Raw genomic sequence first — 22,394 nt, 5'->3', positions numbered from 1 at the left:
GAAGGTATTATATCAGGAGATATAATTTAAAATGCAATGAGGACATTTCACTGAAATAAAAAAGAATTCTTTCAGTGAACATCATGCAACCATCAGTTCATTACATGATCAAATGGGGGAAAAAAATGAAAACGCTGTGCACCAGATGTAACAGATCTCAATCTCTCTGGAGTCTGGACACAAAACCAGTCTTGCTTCCTGATGCAGGAAATCAAGCAAGATGAGACCAGTTTTTCAAGATAAAGAAACGTATGGATTTTTTTCTAAGCACAGGAAGGCAATTTGTGTTCACCAGATAGGAAGTAGAGCCAGTGAAAGGAGGGAATGGTAATGGACTAGGGTAATGAGATTAATGAAATATTAGGATTCTTTTTAATACTGCTGGTGCATGAGGTCTTTGTTATTTTCATTTTTCATGTAATATTCTAAATTCCAAACTTGCATGACATGATTTTTTTCTGTGTATTAAAAAATGAGTCTTGCATTGCAACTTCTGAAAAAAATTTATGATGTCAGGGTGACTATCTCATGTCATCCCCCGACCCCCCCCCCCCCCCCCACACACACACACACACCTCAGCTCTGCCAGAGGTGTGGACTCAGAGGAGAATTCAGGGAATTTGGTTGAAACCTGTGTGATCTGAACTATAAAATAAATTTCCTTTAAAAAATTGAACACCTGACTCTTGAAAATTGACAGAAATGCATGAAATATCTCAAGAATCACGGGTGATTTAAGGGTGATTGCAATTTGTGTGGAGAGGGGAGATGGGGTAGTCAAAATCAAACCCCCCCCCCTCCCCCATGGACCAGTCTTTTAATCACACAATCACAATACCTGCCATCTGCCCTTTACAACTTAGACTTCTATAACTTTTATACCTGGTGTACTTGTTAAGAAACAAATACATGGTTTCAATGTGGGGGTTCTTCACCTGAAATTAATTGGCATTAATTGGCACAATTGTGTTTGCATAATCCTCGCTTTTACTGAATTGATTGTTTACCAAGGGCACTGTGCAGTCAGTTCCTTGTAAATACTGTCATTTGAGCATGTTTATGTCTGAGTTATTAAGACAAACCAGAATAAATTCCACGTGTCACCAAACAGAGAAGTTGGCTTTATCACCAAATTAAACAATAATTAGGAGTTATGGAGGCTTTTGTCCAGGTATAACAAGGTAGGTGTAAACAGCATCTTATCCTGGGTCAACAGAATGTGGAAAGGTAATATAATATCAGTCTTGTCCCAATAGTCAATATTTGCTGCCAGTTTGATGCTGTTGGATCAAGTGACATAAAGATTTGAAATCTAATGCTATCCTAAGAAAGGACGTTAAGGCATGTTTTCCACCTCCCAATAAGAGGTAAATCCTGTATAATTAGACATACTCACAAAGGTTGAAAGCAACCTGGAGTTAATTTGTATTTTTCCTGTAAAATTGCGACTCTCTGTTGTGTTAAAGTTCTGCTTGGTCACCTTCATTTCCATTATACAAATGGAGTGTAGATTATTTTTCTTTCTGAATCTTATTTCAAAGAAATAAATATCATTTAAACATACAAAGGTTGTTAAGGTTGTTATTCGATTTACACCTTTTTTTGTGCAACCTTCCACATATTCTCAACAAAAGGTACATGTATTTACCATTTTCTAGCAATATTTTGAATCCTCTGACCTAGGCTTCAGGGATGCTCTTAAAGGTTACTGACCCAGGGGTCATTCAGTACAAACATTGTGAATGTATCTACTACAAACCCTCACTGTGAAGAGGAGGGCTAAGCAAATGAACTGGAGAAACTTACTAACTCTAATTGGCAGAATAATTGGCAGATCTTTTCTAGGGCTTTTTGATGTTGAAAAGACTTGTTTTTTACCTGGCCTGTGGGAAGAAAAATCTGAACTAGCTTTGTTAAAGTTTTAATGGCATAAATAGCTTGCCATAGTTCTGTTGACTGATAAATGTAAGCACCTGAAGAGAATTATTTTTTAAAAGTATTTTCTCGCTGACAAACAAAGAACTCAACTGATTCTAATTTTATGAAAGCCTTGATTGAAAAGAAAACTACCTTAAGGGTAGAGGCTGATTATGTGAAAGTCATTTCATTTTTTAGTATCTAGCTGATGAAAAACAGCAAATTGGCTCACAAGTGTATCATATAAAAGTCCTGAATATCATAATTTAAAACATTTGTAAAATCTTGTTGCTACAGATTAAATATTCAACTGCCTTGCTTTTTGCAATCTACAAGTTCTTGATATACATTTTCATTGATTTTACTGTATTTTTTCTTTAGTTGTATTGTTTTATGTTATTGTATCTACTTAATGATCCTTAATTTGAATTAATTTCTTCAGCTTGGCATAAAGGCCTTAATTTAATTTTATGTACAAAGGATTTGAAACATAAGGCTAGCCCTGTTTTGCACAGAATTTTAATTAATGTGAATAATCAGAAACCTGCAGTTATAATGAGGATTTGGTTTTTTTCTTCTCAGCCGCAATGTACATATATTAGTTCAATACGACCTAGAAAACACACTAATTAAGTCTTGTTTTTCAATCATTCTCCCTTCCTCTGGCCTCAGGCTGCTCATCAACTCCAAACACCTTCAATTTGTCCTGAGAGATATGTATTACACATGCTGAAGGGCAGTTATACAGTTGTTTGTGCCAAGAAGTATGAAGAGACAATAGGTACATGTAGGGCATCGCCAATTAATTTTATCCTAAATAATTTGATAAACTTGTTGGTGTAAAGCGGTGATATAAGGTAATACAACAGGTGTAGATACCCATGTGTATATATGTATGTCTGTGTCTTAATATATATAATTTTGTACTGTATATCTAAATATGTGTATGTGCATGACGGACACAGTATTTCTATAGTGCTGCTTACATTACAGTATTCAAAGTGTGTAAAGGTATTTTGTTGTACATGGTATTGACAATAGAATTACACCTGAAAACAATCTTACTTCAAATTCTAAATACCAAGTGGACCAGGCCCATAAGCAAGTGGGTGAGGTGGGGTTGGGTGTTCAGGAGGTGTTACAATAAACCATCCTTTCCACCGGGATAATGTCTGTTCTGAATCAACTTTTGATGAAGGTTCTGTGTTGTTTCATATTTCGTGATAAAAACTGCAATTATTCAGAAAAAGACTGCCCTCTTCTGAACTGGCTGATAACAATTAGGCCTGTAGAATACAAATGTGCATGACTTTAGAGTTGGCACCTATGTTCCACATTGTTTATACTGTCAAGTTGCCAGAACCTTTGTTTGTCATTGTAGTTGCTATAGATTAGCAGTGAAAAACAATAATATTTTTTGCCAAAAAGTATTAAAATACTGAAAAATGTTTGCCACTTGGGGTTAATGTTTTGTTTGACAAATTTTGAACTTATTTGATATCTGTGTGTTTAAAGGCACACCTTATGGGTACTATGTTTTCTATATGTAATCTCCCTTCTAAATGACGCACATATTAAACTGACACGAAACAACCTGTCCAGGTGATATTGGTGCAGCATTTATTAAAGCAGGTATATTCATCATGTGGTGCACTGATATTATTATTGCAGCCAGCACTATGGATAATAATAATGTTGATGCACTTCCAAAGGGAGGCTAGAAAGTTCAAAGAGAGGCTGCAGGCAAATCTTGATCAACTGATCATTTGGCTAGCAGACATGAGTAGGTGCTTTTTTCATGTTAATTGTATCTTGGATCTACAGGTAAGAGTTAAAACACGAAAAGATAATGTATTAACAGTTACTTTGGCTGCCAGGTCAATAGGTTTTTTAACATAAATGGCATGTTGTGACCAATTAGTTCAAAGTATTTTTTTTGGTGTACAGATCTGTTAATGAAGAGTTTTGTGGGAGGTGGGGTTATAATAGGAAATGGATGGTTTAAAGCAGATTTTGTTAATTGGTGCTTTGTGTCACCATGTGTTGATGCAGTAGGTAATACAATGCTCTTTTTAGAAAAAAAATTCAGGATAAATTGGGCTTAGTATACTTTTAATTGGGCAATTATAGTGAAATGAAAAAATTGCATGTGCATGCTTACCACTTAAAGACGTACATGTGTACTAACAAATAGCCTTTAATTGTAGCAGTAAATATTTGCCATTTTCATGCTTTTCTAAGGATTTATTATATCTGGGCTCATCAACATTAACTAATTTCTTTGATGGCAAATTATTTCCAGAATCATAATAATCAAAATTAACTGGCTTAATCTAAATGAATTGTTTACTTTGACACCTGTTTCTGTTCCAGCATCATTTGTTTTCTCAAAAAAATCTGCAGAAAATATTGATTTTATAATAACCATTCAGTGCACATTTTTGATCATTAAAAGCAAGAGAAAAGACTCAACCGTTTCATTTATGTCTATATGGATAGATTGTACTATACTGATCTGTCATGATAATGGCTCTATTGGAATTCTCAGTGTGTTCATTGTGGCGCAACGATAGAATAAGTTATTGATTTTTACTTCACATCTCTTTTTAATAGTGTAATGTGGTTATTAATTGTGGTACAGACTTGCCCCGAAGCCGCTTTATCTCAAAGGCGAGGTCACCAGTTATCTCTGTCTGCTTTTAGATGATTTCTTGATTTGTTCTGAAAATATTCCACTGTTATTTGTGAGTCGGTATTGATTTGTTTGTGAGCCGTCACTGCATGTCTGGCTGGTCTGGGGCTGGATATACAAATTGTAATGGGATCCCATATGGTGTATTTGTCAACTTGGAAGGCTAGAGATGTACACGCAATGTGTAGTATTTGTGCATGTTGATGTTGATTATTTTACGATTTTGGGTAATCAGTTCATCAATAGGTGTTCCAAAGGGGAAATGGAGTCAATTTTGGCAGAAAATGAACACGAGGAGAAAGCTTGCACTGGAATATTGGAATAATCTGATTTTTACATCTTGGAAATAAATTTTTTATTTGTATATATTTCAGGTACTGGAAATGTGACATTGATTAGACTCTGATTTAATGAGATATGGGTTTGTTGTAAAAGTAATAGCAAGTCTCTCTCTCTCTCTCTCTCTCTCTCTCTCTCTCTCTCATTGCTGAGTACTTAGGTACAAAACCTTGGCATACTAAAAACCCAGAATACATTCTTCTTCATAAATATTTACCCATTAAAAGCTCATCATTTAACAACACAATCTCATAATATCAGCCTTAATAGGTTCCACGTAGTTTGGCACAAAAAATAGTCCCTTTTGGGTGTCAGTTTCCCGTTAAGTACAAAGGTGTGTATGGTTAAATAGCATGCTGTAAAGAGACAGAGTTTGATTTCATTGTGAGTCAGCTGCCTTAAAATATTGCTTGTTGTCCCATGGATTTTCTGCATCACAGGACTAATTGTGTAATAGAGGAACACGCACACGGTTGAGGTCTTTGTTAGGTAAGACATAACACAACGAGTGCTGATGGAAATGGGAGTAAGTAATGTAAGTGAAGTGATTAGTTGATGTTATCATGCTCAGCATTGTCATTATGCAGCATTGCTGTTTGCGTTTGCTATAATTATGTTATTCATTGGTGTTGGATAAGTGCTGTGCTGTTTGGGATGTGCATTATGGTTCATGAGGCAGTACTGGTTGTAGCAATGCCTGCCTTAAAATGTGAGCTCTTGTCCCTAATTTTTCTAGTGAATCTGGGCATAAAAAAGTGGGCTTTACTGAAAACCTCTGTTTCTTGGTGTTAAATGGTAAGCAAAATAAGCTTTAAGATTTGCTTTTATCGTAAAATGTGACATTTGGAGTGCAACCCTCTTTTTGCCCCCTCAGTACACCATTTAATCCAATTTATTTAACAAAAAAGAGCTCTTTGTCTTCCCAGCGGCTTCAGTTTTTCAATTCCATTTAGGCTTGGCCTTATCAATTAGATAGACAACCAGGAAAGAAAATACTGTTTTACATAGAAGCCTGCTGAAAAGGTAGGTGGATGTTTGTATGCATGCACATACATGCACCAGTATGCATCATCACAGAGTCAGTTCTTTTACAGAAAAGAAGATACTTTGCAATTTATTTTGACTGGTGTTTTTAATAAATCAGCATAATTTTTTACTAATAAATGCTACAGTAAAAGTTCGCATTGTTTCTGATCCTCATAGCAGGGCAATATGACGTATAGCTATAACTGACCAAAACATATACAAATTGCAACTGGCCATCTCATTTTTCTATTCGTGAAGCGTTGCCAAGGTTTCAGGAAATAAGCTGCTTGCCAATGTACGTATCACGTCATGATTAGTGTATGCATTTCTACAATGTTGTGTTCAAGGCAGTTAGATTGATGTTTAATACTTACCTTATATTTCTTGCTATTTTGCAGTGTTGCTCCATGGCAGTTACAGTTGAGTTTTTAACAGATACATATCAGGCCTGTAAAGCCAGCAATTTCCAAGGGGCATTTTGTTTTTTGAAAAAGTGGTCCCTGTCACCCTTTAGGTGACACAACATGAGAAATTGCATAGATCTTGGCTCAAATTTTTGATTGAGAAAGAACTTTTCTAGACATAAGGGCGGTTCTTACCAACTCTCTGAAACCCTTTCCCCCTGCATATGGAGTTGGACACTATATGGGTTGTTGACGATTTACAGAATATTACCATCACATCACTGTTTTCGTTGTTGGAACATATTACTGTGCATGCCACTTACTCTGGCATTAAACATAAATGATATATTGATTGCACCTTTCATAACCTGTTGGTTCAGATATAATTTTCTGATAGCCAGCAAACAAATCGCAGTTAATTGTATCTGCATGTTTTTATCTGCTTATACATTGTATCAGTAGCATAAATTGTTCTTTCAGTGTATGTATGACTATAAACATACTGCAGGCACATGTACTATTTATCTGATTTCCAAGTGGGAGTTTAGTAAAGAACTACCTGCAGCATTGTTTCTTTAGCACCAACTATCAGATCACAGGGGTTGGTGTTATCTGTGTGTTCTCATCTCTGTTCATCAATATTGTTCCTAACTGTATGCTGTTGAGTTCAACAGAGTGGTTACAAGCTGGTACAATGCAGATATAGGCAAGGTACAGTGTTTTTTATGCTGTAGGCAACAGGAGCGGTGGAATGCTGTTTTCCTGAGGCCATGTTTACACTGAGGAACGGGATCTTATTCGCTTCAGGCGCGTCCATATATGATTGCATCCTCATATAGTATCTGACAAAAACTTGGATGAAACTGACAAATTTTAAGGTAAATGTGTTTTGCTTCATATGATACATGTCATTTTATATTATCACTGTACAAAACACAACAAAATAACCTATTTTATCCAATGATGTGAAACTGTTTTACTCTTCTATAGGCAGTGCCTTGTAATATAGGGTAATGTATTGCGTAGTTAGCTAAGTGATGTCATAGATTTCTTTGAATCATTAACCTTAACATTTTGTAAATGCCCTTTTTAAAAAGCATAGAGAAGTCTTGCAAAGGTTGACAAAACAATTCCAAGAAATGCATGTATATCTAAGGTATAACTGTAAGCAACACTCTACTATATATAGCTTTAAAGGCTTTTTTCAAAATCCATCTGGAAGTGCAGATCGAGTTTATTGCAAGCCTTTTGTTGTGAATCAAAATAAGTTTAGAAATGTCTGCGTTTATCAGCTGAATGTTAGCATACAAGTATCTTTCTCTTACTGGATGTCAATTGATTAAGAACCCATTCTGGCGAGCTTTCAACACTGGGAATATATCATGGAGCCTTAAGAAGTCAGATCCATGTAATCGGAGTGAAGTTGAAAGGGTTCTTCAAAAGTACCTTACAAAAGGTTTAAGCACTAATTTTATCACAGTGTTTTTAAAGGATATATACACACACAATTCTTTAACTTGCCCTCACCCCTTCTGGCTTACTGTTTTTAATTTTTCACTGTTTTTGGTATTGTTCATTAACTTTCTATCTATTCTGTGATTGTATTTTTTTGTTTGTTTATAATTGTTTCACTTTTTTTCAGTTGTAGAATGTAAGTCATCATACATGTTTCCATTCATTTGTTCTTTGCTTTCTTCATTATTATTCATCCTTTATATATTGGGAGAAAAAAACTGACAAGTTTAAATCATTGGTATCTTGTGATTTGTGACCACCCTGTAGCCTGCAGTTAAATGGTGAAGAAATACAATCTTCAAAGTTTATGATGACAGCATTTCACCTGAACTAATATATATTTCCTCCTGGCAAATTTAGGTAAACATCAGGATTCACCCCGCTGTGACCTCTGTCTCTCGTAACTGTTTTCTTTTTGTGAAGACCATATTAGCAAGTTCCTTTTTTTTTTTTTTTTAATCTGAATCTATGACCTTGGGTTTATCAGTATTTTTCTAAGCTGACACAAGTTTCACACATTTGATTATAAGGATTTTTTACAGATTTTTTTTTCTTGTTTGGAATAGCTTTATCTGCTTGAAGCAAATGTGGTGTTCTTTTCAAGATGTTTTTTCAACTACTGCAAGTGTGAGTGCAATATGGCAAAAAGGTGCAAATCACCATCTCAGGTGTGATATGTGATAACTGAGCATGGGTTTCTAAGCTTATTTAATCTATGATGAGATACACAGGTGATTGCTGGTCATTGCTTACAGTGAAGCTCAATAACTTAAAAGGAAAAAGCCCAGCTTGTATAGTATTAAAAAAAGATAACCATGACCAGCTGGCATTAAGAAATAAACCCAGGGCAAAAAATACAAGTAGGCTTCAAGTTAATGTTGCATAAATATCTACGACAACTGTGGCTATTTGTTAAAGAGGGATTTCCTTCACACTCCATAAGGTTTTTTAACCCATTGCATTGAAACAAGAAGGTTAAAAGTAGACTCTTGTTCTGTGTTAAAAGGTGACAGCTTTTAAAGTTTAAATGTCATTTATGTGAAAGGAACATATGAAGTTGGCGGAAGTATCAGTTTTTTTCACACTTCATGTGGTTTTCCTCTATTACTATTTAAACTTAAGAAAGGATGGTAATTAAAGCTTTCTTGGAGAGGGGAGAATTCATGTTTCTTGGAAGGAAATTGGTGCTGCACAGTTGCAATGCAGCATTGCAGAAGTCTTCTGAAGCACAGTGGTAATGCTTATATAGATAATTTCCATCCTATTCAACTTCACTGAATCCTACCATGAAGATGCACTACCGTAATGGACTCTGAGCCAGTAGTGTAAGGAAAAACCACAGACAACTGAATCACTTGTCATTTCATTGCAGTTGTCAGGTCATGTATGGTGGGCTGGGACCAGATTGGGTTTAACTTTTAGTGCCCCCCCCCCCCCCCCCCCCCCCCCCATAATCAGCAAGGAAGGTAAATTAGAAGTCATAGGTTAGACATTGGCCAGTAAGTGCTCCATCAATGTCCAGATCTTCGGACATCTGCAGTCTGGCCACAGCCTCTGACCCATGGCTCAGGAAGGGCAATTATCTTGTACTTTTAACAGGACATGCTTAATTCTTTGATTGACATGTGTCAGGTTAGATTTTTTTTCTTGACAAATCTGCTGTCCAGTTTTAATGCTTTCAATTATTACAAATCACATATTATCTAATTGCGACAGCATAAATGTACCTGGGCTGGTGCTTTTTTTCCTTGCTTAAAACAAATTTATTAGTTAAAAAAAGATAAAAACTTGGCCTAAAAATGAAGACAAATATATTGTCTCAGTTGAAACTACACCGAAATCCATTACTACATATTTGGAGACACCATAACCCAAGAGGTCCATCTAAAAAATGAACATTTCTATTTTTTCTGTCATAAGTCATACATTACTGTACCCTCAAGGACCTGTATAGTATACATTACCACATGTATCCAGGGACCCTGTAACCCAGTGAGTCCTGTGATATAACAATTTAAAATACACATTACCTTATGAAGCTATTATCTTTCATTTAAGCTCTCTGCTATGATGAATAGATTACAGTGCATCTCTGTTGATAAGAGACTGTCTCCATTGATACAAATATAACATGCTTACCTTTGATATAGATAAAGATTGTCTTAGGTAAATTGAATTTTGAGCCAGACTAATGTTTTTTTTTTTATCTTTTTTCTTTTTGTAAAGGGAGCATATCCTTTGCAGCATGTGACTTTTTCCATTTTTGTTGATGAAAGTAATAAAAAATAATATATTTAGGAAAATAGAGAATGAAGTGGTCAAAGCTTTGTTAGGTTGGGGTTTGAATTTCTATCAAGAGAAGGGAAAAATGAATATCATTAGAGAATTAGTCTATTATATGTTGAAAAGCATGAAGAAATAAGTTTGTGATGAAGAACTGAAAAACAATTTTCCTGTAAATCTAAAACAAATATATTCTCTATTGGTATATGGCATTGTTTCTTGATGTATTCTCCCAAACCAAATTGTCCACTTAGTTTTTTTAAAAACATCAGTCTGATGTGTACCTTATGAAAAAAAACTGAAGAAAAAAAAGAGAAAAGAAAATAGATTAGGACTGTGCAGTTGATTGCTTGCCTCTTGACATCTATCCCATAATTTCCCACTGTCACATGATCTCTGCACTTGCCTGCTCCATTAGCCAATCACAAACTAATTGGAAAACATTATCATCATCATTGTAGTTTTCGTGTTGGCTGCTTGTCTTTCTCACATTGCACATATAAATGGTGCACAAGCCTTGTTTAGTTTACTATCAGGCTACACAGACCCAGGCAAGTAGCAAGTTTTGTATATTTTAGTTTGTTTTAGTTTTTATTATATATAACCCATATTTAGCTGCTTGTTAAGTTATAAGTTCAGAAGCTGTATGCGCAATATTGTGTTACTGATTCATTATGGTCTAATGTGCAAAATGTGCAATTGATATATTTAGTTAATTGTCCTTATATGCCATGGGATATTGCATATCCAGAATATTTGTTTAGTAGTTGCTCTGTCTCTAATATTTGCTTAATTTCTTTTCTAAAACTGCTTTAATTATCCCAAATCACAACCAGCAGTGCTGGGACTTGATGTTAGACATTCAGGGTGGGTCAGGAAAGTTAATATTGTAGACTGTTCTCTGATAGATCCATGTGGGTGGGTGGGTGGGTGGGTGGGGGGGGGGGGGGGAGAGAGAGAGAGAGAGAGGGGAGGCAGAGCAGTTCATGCACAGGTATTTTGAGGGAAGCTATAGGAGGACTATATTGGTTCTAGGCCTTTCTGTGGTTTTGAGGTTTTGAGTGAGTGTTAATGTGAAGGTCTTTATTTCTTTTAAGTAGAGTAGAAGATGATGAAAAGTTGGAATTGGTTTGCTAGAATATTTTGCTCAGCATTGTAAATTGGTTATATAGTGGATGGTTTTTTATGGCTTGGGTGTTTTGATTCAGCAAAATATAAGCTAGTTAGGGTCTTTGCATTTTAGCATGTTTTTCACATTTTACAGTTGTTTTGAAATGTTTTAAGATGATTATTTGTTTTTAATCAAGTTATTTTTGGTAATAACTTGATAATGATTAAGTCTCTGCATTTAACATATACCACACTGACAATCCAGATTTTCCAGAACTTGTCTTTTATCAGAGATTTTTATTCATGTGATACGGATCTAAAACCCGGACACCCTATCTCCCGCCTTTCTGTCTCTTCGCCGCCATTATGAGGTGACTCTAATGTTTGGTCTTAACCTCTGCAGTGAAGTTATGATGCTTTACAAGCGAGATACTTGATACTAACTTTAGTGCCTGGTTAAGTTGACAACTATCTCTGCACAATGATGTTTAATAATCTATAGGCAACATCTCAGATTAAATTGTGCTGCTTTCTTTCATTGCACGTGTAATTCAAGAGTTTTTTTTTATTCCCTGAAAACAGTGGCATGATGCCAGATAAAGTAAATGTCATCTTATTTTTCTGTATTGCTTTTGTATCTGTCTTTGTATAATTTTGTTTTTGTTTCTAAAAGAAAGCATTTTCTTACATTTTTAGAAATATTGATAGTGACACCCAAAATGAACTTTATATATACTGTATATGTTTGAAAAAAAAATTATTCTGGATTCATTAATTTTAAGTGATTATTATGATGATGATACCATTAATCTCATGTCCTCCAATACATTGATATTCACAGTAAAATCAGTAATAACAAAGTATGATATGTTCAAAAATATAACCCATTTGATCATAGTCGAGTAGACCACAGACATAAATAATCCATTCACCACATAAAGCTGTCTCTAAAAAAGAGATCCTTTTAGCATACAATCTAATAGTGCCACTTCAAATACAAAATGCAGTCTGTCCCAAAGTGCATTACACATATATGCTTCAGACTAAAAGCCATCACTGTGCAGCAGATCAAAGAAATTCCGAGCAGTAGTGGCACTGATCTGATTAACTCCTAGAAATGCTGGGATAATGGGACTCCATTTCTAAGAATGTGGGTAATGTCACAAGTCAATCGGTGGCGCCAGGAATCCCCTAGAATTCCCGTTGGGCGCACTGCAGAGCTGGACATGAATGACAATGGCATGAATGGATTATTTGCATGTTCTTCAATTAGCATCCTGTTGCTGCAGGTTTTGACATTTACATTGGATTGACACAGGAGCAAACACATTGTTTCCCTCAGGGGACTGAAATCGGCTTAAGAAAATGAGTTTGTAATTTTGATAGATTCGATGTCATTTTACCTTCTGAATGTTATTATTATTTTTATTGTATGGTGAATTTCACTTTTTATCTGTTTTCAAAAGCAGAGCATGCCTGTGATATAAGAGATGCGTTTTGTTTGCTAGGAGAGAGAACATCATGCACAAGAATGATTCTATAGAAAAAAAAAAAAAACGATAGCAGTGATTGCATTTTATTGGAAATTGATTGGAATAACTCAAACAGTAGCTGAAGCAGATGAGGGTTTGCCCCCCCCCCCTCCAATCCCCCAGTGGAAAATGCTTGCTTTGCTCTCATCCATCCCCCTTTACATATCCAAGTCTAACTGTCACTATATTTATTTAATTTTTTTTTTTTTGCATTTTAAAAAATCTTCCAGAGGATTAATCTGTTTATATATCCTTTTTATAAAAAGAAGTTATAACTTATTTGAGCTCAGCTGAATCTTGAATCATCTTTTATGAAAGGGAAACTATTTATAAATAAGCTATGTTGTACTAGTACTTATCATATATGTAAGATTTAATTGCATTCTGGTGTCATTGTGTGGAAGCAGAGTTTTATCAGTTGTATATTTACCCGTCAAACTATACTTTTTTGCCAAAGGTGCATAAGTAAGTAATAAATATGCACATTCCAATACTGTTAATATTAATTGGCTTCATGTTGTATTCTTTGCCAATGAATGTCATGTCAACCAAGACAGCAGTGATTACTGCTGGAAGCGCCAAGAATTCAGGAAGTACACAACTGTTTTTATTGACCTGTGCCACCGGGTGAACCATTGTATTGTTTTCTTGGATGAACTTCTGTATTAAGTTCCATTATGAATACATTACTGTGCTTACAGTGCATGCACTAGTAGTGTGGCAGAGGGTGCCAAGACTGACGTGTAGTCAAATGTACCACCTCAGGCTTACCAACTCTTGTAGACTACATATTTACATGTAATTTACACATTTTATTGCCCATGCTTTTTTATTTCTGAAGGTTTTCCTTTCAAAACATGTTTGATAACAAATCTGTATATGTATTTTAGATACTGTAAAATAAGTTACTCAGGCCTGGTCGAGTGGGCGTGGGGGTTCAGGGAGGTTCAGAAGAATTGCCCTTTGTAGGCAAGAAAATATCTGATCTGAATCAAAATCCAATCCATGTTCTGTGAACACAAGTATGTTTCATGGTAAAAAGGTTCACTTTAAAAACTTTTTGAAATTGCTGGCCACAGGCCTTGCTGTTTCTGTGCCTTACTGCTTCTGTGCATCTCAGATGTAATTGAACTGCTTTCTTTCATTGCACATGTAATTCAAGAGTAACTGCACATGTACATGACACTTACTTCAAAGGGAAAAGCTTACACAGAGGCTTCTGAATGTGTAGATCTTTCATGAGATAGATGAGACTTGACAGGTAAGACAAATTGTCTGTCACTGAAGATCAGACGATAAGAATTTACAGACAAAAAATGAGATTACATAATATCCATCTCCAGCATCTCCAATAGTTTTATGTCAGACAGGAATGCCATAAAATGGAGACATTATCAAATGTAGTGACATAACTGTATTATATTGTTTTTTAGGCTATTGTATTTTGATTAGATGGTTTTGCCAGACAGGTGTGACACATTTTGTCTGCAAGGTAAATCAAGCTAGCAGCACAAAACGGGAAGATGAATTGATGAATTGAACTTTTCTTGTTTGCAAGAGAAAAAAGCAGGAAGATGTCTGTGAATGAAGTTTTTGGGCAGGGATTTATATTTTTTATCTGATTGTGTTTTTGCCAGCTGTTACACCCTACATTTATAATAAAATTATGTTGTTGCAAGATGCAAAATGGGTTTATATTATAAAAAAGTAATTTTAGACTGACAGTCATTATTTTAGTGCGTTACTGCCTGTAGTCAAGAGAACTAGAAATTGGCCTTAGGGCACATTTAGGTTCACATATTGTACTAGTTGGGTTGGTCCAACTATGAGGGGGATTCTCCCTAAAGAACAATCACTGGACTCAGCTTAATCAGCCCAAGTTAGTTAATTACCCGATAGCTGCTCGAGGATGCTGTCATACAATTAAGTTGATTGCACTTTAGCAAGTATCCCTGACAGAGTTGCACCGGCCTAGCTAGTGTGATGTGTGTCTGAATATGGTGTAAAAGTTGCCTTTTCACTTTTATAAAACTGACCTCAGAAGTGGCAAGTTAGGAACATCAGAAACATACAATGTCCAGGATCCATCTAGCAGTCACTGATTAGATTATGCCCAAATAAGTGCATACAGGATGTCGTGAATATTTAACACTTCATCCGACCAGTACACTTCATCCCACCAGTGCCAACTATGCCAGTCTGAAAACTAGGACAATTAAACCCAATTAAATATAAGTGGCAGTAGCTGTATTGGACATTTATCAAGTAAATTACCATTTTTGATTGCCTCATTGCCCTCTGTCCACCAAGGCTACTGTTTGGTACTGGCTGACTGACCAGAGGAATGCAGCAAACCTTTACCTCAGCTGTGACCAAACTGAATTAGCCACTCATTTGGCAGTCTGTTCCAATTTTCATAAACTAGATAATTGCATTGCATCTTAGAGTGACCGGGCAAGGCTAGGGTATTGTTCATTGGAGGCAATGGCATAGAACAGGCCAGCAAGCACCGAGTAAGCAGTATGTCTTGTCTGGCTGACAAATTAGTTTCACAGTGTGTTAAAAGTAGGAGCATGTTACAAACTATGGTGTTGACTGATTGATATGTTATTCTATATTCTCATCCAGCATTTTCAATAAATGATGTTTCATAGGTTTCAAATTGAATGAACCATGGTCCATATGATGTAAGGTGTTTATTTATTTTCATTTTTTCTCTGGCATATGCAGAATCTGTGAAAAAGTGAAACAACAGATGAAATTGACTTTTATTGGGCCTTGATCCTCAAAGAAAACATTTCTGTTTTAGTTAAATCAGAATTTGATACTAAGTAAATGATTAATTTGTGAAATCAAAGGTCAGTTTTGTTAGCTTTTTTTTGTTGTTCTGCACCAGGTCTTGTTTTTGAAAGTAACATTTGGTAAATCCTTCAGAATATAACAGATATTTTTGTCAATACCGACATATCCATTGTTTCATATTGGATGATTGATGTATCAGACTTAAAAATAATGAACTTCCTAATTACTTTAATAATTAGCTTTTGTTGTTGCCTTATACAACATAATCCCCAGACAATATGGTTGACTGCATAATCAGGTGCAACGTTGCTGCTAGAGCTTTGTTCAACTGGTAGGCAATTTGCCTATATTGGATTAAAAGAAAATTTTGATTAATTAGGTTAAGATGCATGCTATTAGTATAAATATATGTATAGTTTGCTTAAAACTAAAACCTGTGGTTAAGTGATTTAATACACACGTTATTAATAATTTAATGACGTATGTGATTCATGTAGTTTTACTGATTGATCAATTTCTCTTGATTTGTTTTAATCTTATTGATTTTGGATTGGTGTCATTCTGTTGTGATTGAGATGTTTCAAAAGCAATTATAAAAGAACTACATGTTGTGAACACTGAAATGTTACTCACCCAGTTGGACCAGTATTTATGTTTTTGATGTCAATAATAAGTATATTTTACAAACACTGAATTTAACCAAGTTTAGTATCTGTAATTTTATTTTGAAGTCAAGGGCCGATTTAGGATTTTGCAGGGGTTGGTTCAGTATTGGAAACTATTTATTTCTATTGCTGTAAAATGTCTCAAACTGAAATAGGGCTTATCACTGAGTTTTAAATTAAGTTAATGGTATTCAGTTTTTGTGATTAAAAATATTGTATCAGACCAGGGATATATACGTAATATAACCCTGTTTCTTAATTAATTTTTGTTACTATATGTATAAATGAAGCTTAGAATTAATAGAGTGACTAGAGAGTAGCTTTGCAACAAATTTCACTGGGACAGAAGTGAACTCGAAAGACTCGGCAAACAGAAGGTGCTACCATAGGTAATGCACATATGTTGTCTACTGATGTTGCTAACTATCCATTTACAAATCTATCCCATTTGTTTTCCATGGTTTCATCAACATCTAATGACTCCCCTGGTTCTGTGTACAGACTCTGTGGCTGCTTTGGTGACCCATATATACTGCCATGCAGGTCTTTCAGATACTCGAGAGTATTGGCAGTTCGAGGAAAGTTAGTAAAATCTAACTATACTCTGGAGTATGGACTGTCTGTAATGATTAGTCTTCTTTCTGCAGTTGAAATTTGGTAATGGCATATTATAGTTTACATTAATATATGGCGATTTCAAGTTTGCAATGATGTGTTTAGTTGTTCTTCTCTAACATGTAAGGACAATTCAGTGTTTCAAATTCTTATGACACAAATCAATGTTAAAGTAGAAAAATTCTTCAGTGAAATGAATACTGCATTCTCAGCAATTAAGTAGTAATTAAGGTGGAATTTCATGATGAGAATAATCAGTAGTAAGAGGCATGCTGGGGGATTGTGTTAGAATGTGACATAGGTATCCTCTAGCACATTTCTAATGCATCATCAAACAGAATGATTAACACTTTGCATGTTATGTTTTGAAACACGATGCAACAAACTTAGTATAGATATCACATTTTTTTTTCTTTTCTTTTCTTTCTTTTTACTTTTTATTGAAAAGAGGGAAATAATTCTTGAATAAGATGCCAGGGCACCATGATGCATGTTTCTTCCCTTGGTAGAGATAAATCAACAAGCAGAACACATGTTCAATGAATATAGATTTTAGAGGGTATGATTTATTTGAACCAGTGCACAGAAGACACCTTTGTGTTGCAGAATCATTTTGGGAAATCATGAAGTTAAATACATTAGTCTCCCTTGCAAGTTTAAGGGGAAATAATTTGACTTTTTGGGGTAATGATGTATTTGCATGATACTGAAATTGTATCTTTTGGTGCCTCTGGAGGCATCAGCTGTGTGCTATTGGTATTATGAAATATGGTTGTAAATACAAAAGGAAAAAAAAAGAATTGCTGTTTTACATTTGGACCATTTCTGTTACAGTCTTACAGTTGTTACAATCTTACAGTTAAATCAGAATTTGATACTAAGTAAATGATTAATTTGTGAAATGAAAGGTCAGTTTTGTTAACTTTTTTTAGTTTTTCTGCACCAGGTCTAATTTTTGAAAGTAACATTTGGTAAATCCCTCAATACCACTTATGTGTCTTTTACTCATTGTGTACGGCTATTTTTCTACAAGAAGACTTAAAACCTATTTATTCTGGTTTGGTGTTGGTGCAAGAGCACTTTTTTGCAATTCCCTATTCATATCCAACATTGAATTTGACAATAAAGCACTTGTAATATCTTTAGTAATATAACATTACACACACTGTGATGTAGTCTCAGTTCGTTTCTAAAATTGACAGCCATAATGCTAAGTGGCAGTTAAACTTTATCGTGAGATCTGGCAGCTTCCTTGTGAAGATTGGTCTCAGTGTTTCCAGGAAGTAGCGGTCAGTGCCTGACCACTGGTCTGGGCATTCTAATGTGACCGCAGAGTAGTTATGTCTTGCTGCTTCTGCTGCTTTGTTTCCTGATGAATCAGTTATCAATGTTGCCAACAAAATAGAGCGAAGTGTGAAGATCAATCGTTTACCTTGTTATTAACAATAACGTAACACCTGGCAATACAGGGACTAATAGCTAGGTGGTGGCTGGGGATGCTCTGTTTATTTTCTCTCAGGATAAAACTGGGTGGTACACCAAAAAGAGTTTTTTGTTAAATGGTGTTTGTTTTATTAGCATTGGCCAATTGGTGGTTTGCAAATCATTGCAAATATATTGATATTTTGGGAGGAAAAACCTCAGATTTGGCTTTTTTTCTGTTTGAGCAAATGGTACTTTTTTTATCCATTATTAAGGAGAAACAAAAGTAGGATAGTAAAGTATTATTTTGAACACACATTTGTGGTTACAGGTAAATCCAAAAATCAACACTGCACCATTCCTTCACATGTGAAAAATTCTCTGGGAAAATTGGCAATTTAGCTGGCAGCAGTAGTTTATTTGCAGAGCCCAAATTTTCATAACACTTACCAGGCATGTTGGTGGATGCTGGATGATAAGGAGATATTATGGGATATGTGGTGCTGGTCACCCTGTGAGGAATATATGTATGATACATTATTAGAAAGTTATTAGAGATCATATCAGGTACATACTTACATCAAAAATGATTATGCTGATGGGATATATGGCAGATGAAGAGTTGGGGGAGGATGGGAGGGGGTGGAATGTACAAGCCTGTTGTCTGGCCAAATAAAGGGCTGCTATGTGGTGGAAATGGTTGTCAGAAATTTCCACAAAAAATAATTCATTACCATTTGCCATTTCTTAAAAGATTGATTTAGAATAAATCTTTCATTTGTGAGTTTGTGATTTAAGTCACTGGTGTGATTGGTTGTAGACTTGTAGACTTGGTTGTAAAAATGATAAAACCTTTCAAAGTTAATGGTCAAGTCAGATGAAGTGAGGATTTTGGTGTTTGGATAATTTAAACAAGAATGAACCTAAGTTGGTTAATTTTAAACTGGGATAATAGATCTGAGCCCATATCTTATGAGTGGGCTGCACAGATTAGAAATCATGTACAGTATGTGCTTGCATATTTTGTTTCAGTCATTCAGTTATATATCTGGCTCTGATATCTATATCACTGCCCTTTTGTTTGCTTAATGAGTTATTCTTATACCTTGGAGAATCCTTGGAAAATTCCCGTTATGCAACCTAACATGTTTAATTTTTTTTTTTTTTTGGGGGGGGGGGGGGGGAGGTTGAAACAGCAATTGCAATTACACTAGTTCTAGACATGGAACTTGGAGGTAAAAGCTGTTGTTTTGGAAAAGTTTTGGAAGAAAATATTGCCACAACCCAGACTTTGATAATGTTGCAAAGTGGAAAATAATGATTATTTTCAAGGTACACTTAGGGCCCATGCATGATCCTAGGGAATTTGAGATATTCTATCATAATTCATCAAAATTGAAATTGCACTGATGACTTGTGGATGAGATTAGCATCCCAAAAGGCAAGAAAGGGGTTGTACACGGGTTAACAATTTGCCATATTTTCATTAAAATGATTTTTCAGTTTGCAGGGTTTACACTTGTGGAAACAAGTCTTGATAAAAGCCTATCTGTTTGAACATCATTGGTTCACATATAAATGGATAGTGATTTCCCTGTCTTTCTAGGGCCTCCAATGCATCAGAGACTGAAGAGAAGAATTCGAAGTTATTAAAGTTGCCGAACCTCCGAACTGAATATCCACATTGCAGGAAGTGATGAATGTTACGCAAAGTTGCTGCATCAGCTAGTTTGAATTTAGCATACTGCTTTGGGTAAGCACAGTCAATTTTTTTTTTTTTTTTTGAGAAATAGATCTTAATCATTTTTACCTTGGTTGAATATTGATGTATGAAATGTTTTGCCAAGTTGTCAAATAAATATAATTTGTAATGATGACCTGGGTAAATTACAGCTGCTTTTGCATTTTAAAAATAAATACACAAATAATAGATGTACCAGTATTTATTGCAAAACATTTATTTGGAAAAACAACAAATGTTATACAGCATGACTGTAGCTAATGTGGTATGGTCTGTATATATATCTATGGAGATACTCAATCGAAGTGGAAATTCTTTATTCCAAGTGCTTGTCTAGGTGCATGTTTCATTGTACAAGCAGTTTTTTATTGGTAAAAAAATATGTTGCTTCAAAGAGGAGTTCCTGTGACTTAAATACAGGAATTCTAACAGTTTAATTCCCTCCCACAACAAAATTTATTTAGTAAAATATTATTTAGAATATCGGTGCACAACTTTGCTTTTAAATGTTTGAAATAGGAAGCGTACAGTGTGGCCAGGATAATGTAAATGATCCAATTAGATGAGAGGTCCTGATAAAAGCACATCAACAGACTTTAAATGTCATCTCAGTGAGATAGCAAAATGATCAGTGGATCAGTTAAATCCAATTTCGATGCGAAAAGGTAGACCTAGGTAATTGCATGGTTTCAAGCACTTCACTGGGAAGCCATCGAAAATAACATTTAGTGCTTCGATCCCAGCATGCTCATCCTAACTCGTCTTCACAATTTCATAAATGTTTGTGGAAGGGACGTGAGGACTGGTGATAATTATTAGCTGATGATTCAAGAATTCTTCTCAATTGGCCCCATATTAAGCCAAGTGCGCAGAACTGTTTGTGTTTCCTGTAAGTTGTTTGAAAGGAGATAAAATTGAATTAAACCAATTTTGTCTTGGTGGCTGACTGGTGGGAATGGGTGATCTGCGGAACATCTGCACTTTAAGAATGGTGCATATATACCTCTAAGAGCAGATTTTTAAATATCTTTTTTCAACATATGTCTATATATATTCGTATATATTGTATTTCATCTAAAGTATTTATGTATTTAAGCTATTGACATTTGATATATCTTTCGTTGCATTGCTTTGTTTGCCTTTTTAATGATTTTATTATGTTTTTCTCTCCCTTTTTCTTTTTCTCTCCTTTCTCTCTCTCTCTCTCAGTAATATGCATGGCAAAACATGCAATATAGAAAAAAATTCTTTTTGAACGGGTTCTTAACCTTTGTTCTGCGAACCACGTCATGCAGCAACCTTACAACCATCATACAGTAAACACACTTTGTAGATGTTTGTAGACGGTAATGGGAAAAACACATTCCATACGCTACACTAAGCACCTGTGTCTGAAAAAACATGATTTTTGGAACATCAAAGAAGACACCCTTATGAAATTCTTCCTAATATTTTATCCTTACCTTTACAGCAATATTTTGATAGATGTGAAGCAGGGTTGGTTTTAGTTGTAAAAAAATGTTCTGGTATTTGTTTACCTTAGATCTTACCCACCTGGGTTTCCGTCCAGTGACTCTGGAATTAGATGAACTGGTTGGTTTTGTGCATACAGACAGATAACAGACAGCTGGTAGACAGATGTCCTTGGGGGGAAAGGAGAGGGGGGTCATATTGGGGGGGGGATGGAGGCAGAGACAGGTGTCTTTAACTTTATGGGAAAGACCCATACCAGAACCACATATTTTCACATTTTGTATCTATAGTTGGTAGCCAATTTCCTTGATCTTACGTAGGTATTATATAATCATTGATATAATCTATTGCTTAAAAAAACTCGAACATTTGAATTGGTTAAAGTAAATGTTATAGTATTATAGTCAGCAAACAACATTGCATGACAAGATATTTGGGAGTGAATGAACCATATTTTGTACATCATCTGTAATTGTCTTCTGCACTATATGACATCAATGCATTAGGTTGCACCTGCAATTAAATTCCATCTTTAACTACTCCTTGACACTTGATGCATTATCTGATCTTATCAGTGTTTTGATTGATATTATTGGATTTTCATTCACTTTATATTCAGTGGCAGTGTGAATGCACAGGTATATCTTTGAAGGCTTTCCTATTGACTTTTCTCTCTGGACTTAACATTTACAGTATTTCTTAAGGCAGTGTTAAACATTATAATTTAAGAGCTGTTTGGAATATCACAGGACGATTTCTAACAATATTAGTGCCAATGGCATCATTAAAAACAATGATTGCTTCATTCCTTTTTCTTTAAACATGACTGGTAGAATGGCATATGGGTTTTTGCTGCCA

The 22,394-nt window shown here is 35.2% G+C and overlaps 1 long non-coding RNA gene across 3 annotated transcripts in view; it reads left to right on the top strand.

Annotated features, from left to right (window-relative positions):
• The window catches only part of LOC106174501 (uncharacterized), a 50,481-nt gene extending 30,517 nt beyond the window's left edge, over positions 1-19,964 (top strand). For all 3 annotated transcript variants that reach the window (XR_015335622.1, XR_015335621.1, XR_015335620.1), the window contains one exon: positions 19,929-19,964. This is a non-coding gene — a long non-coding RNA (uncharacterized LOC106174501). The remainder of the gene's footprint in view (positions 1-19,928) is intronic.
• Positions 19,965-22,394: the final 2,430 nt, after the last annotated feature.

Source organism: Lingula anatina, chromosome 7 (genome assembly GCF_051362555.1).
Source record: "Lingula anatina isolate TDL-2025a chromosome 7, LinAna3.0, whole genome shotgun sequence".
Classification (NCBI taxonomy): Eukaryota; Metazoa; Brachiopoda; class Lingulata; order Lingulida; family Lingulidae; genus Lingula; species Lingula anatina.
The sequence above is the reverse complement of the archived record's forward strand: the minus strand, read 5'-3'. Positions and strand labels throughout refer to the sequence as shown.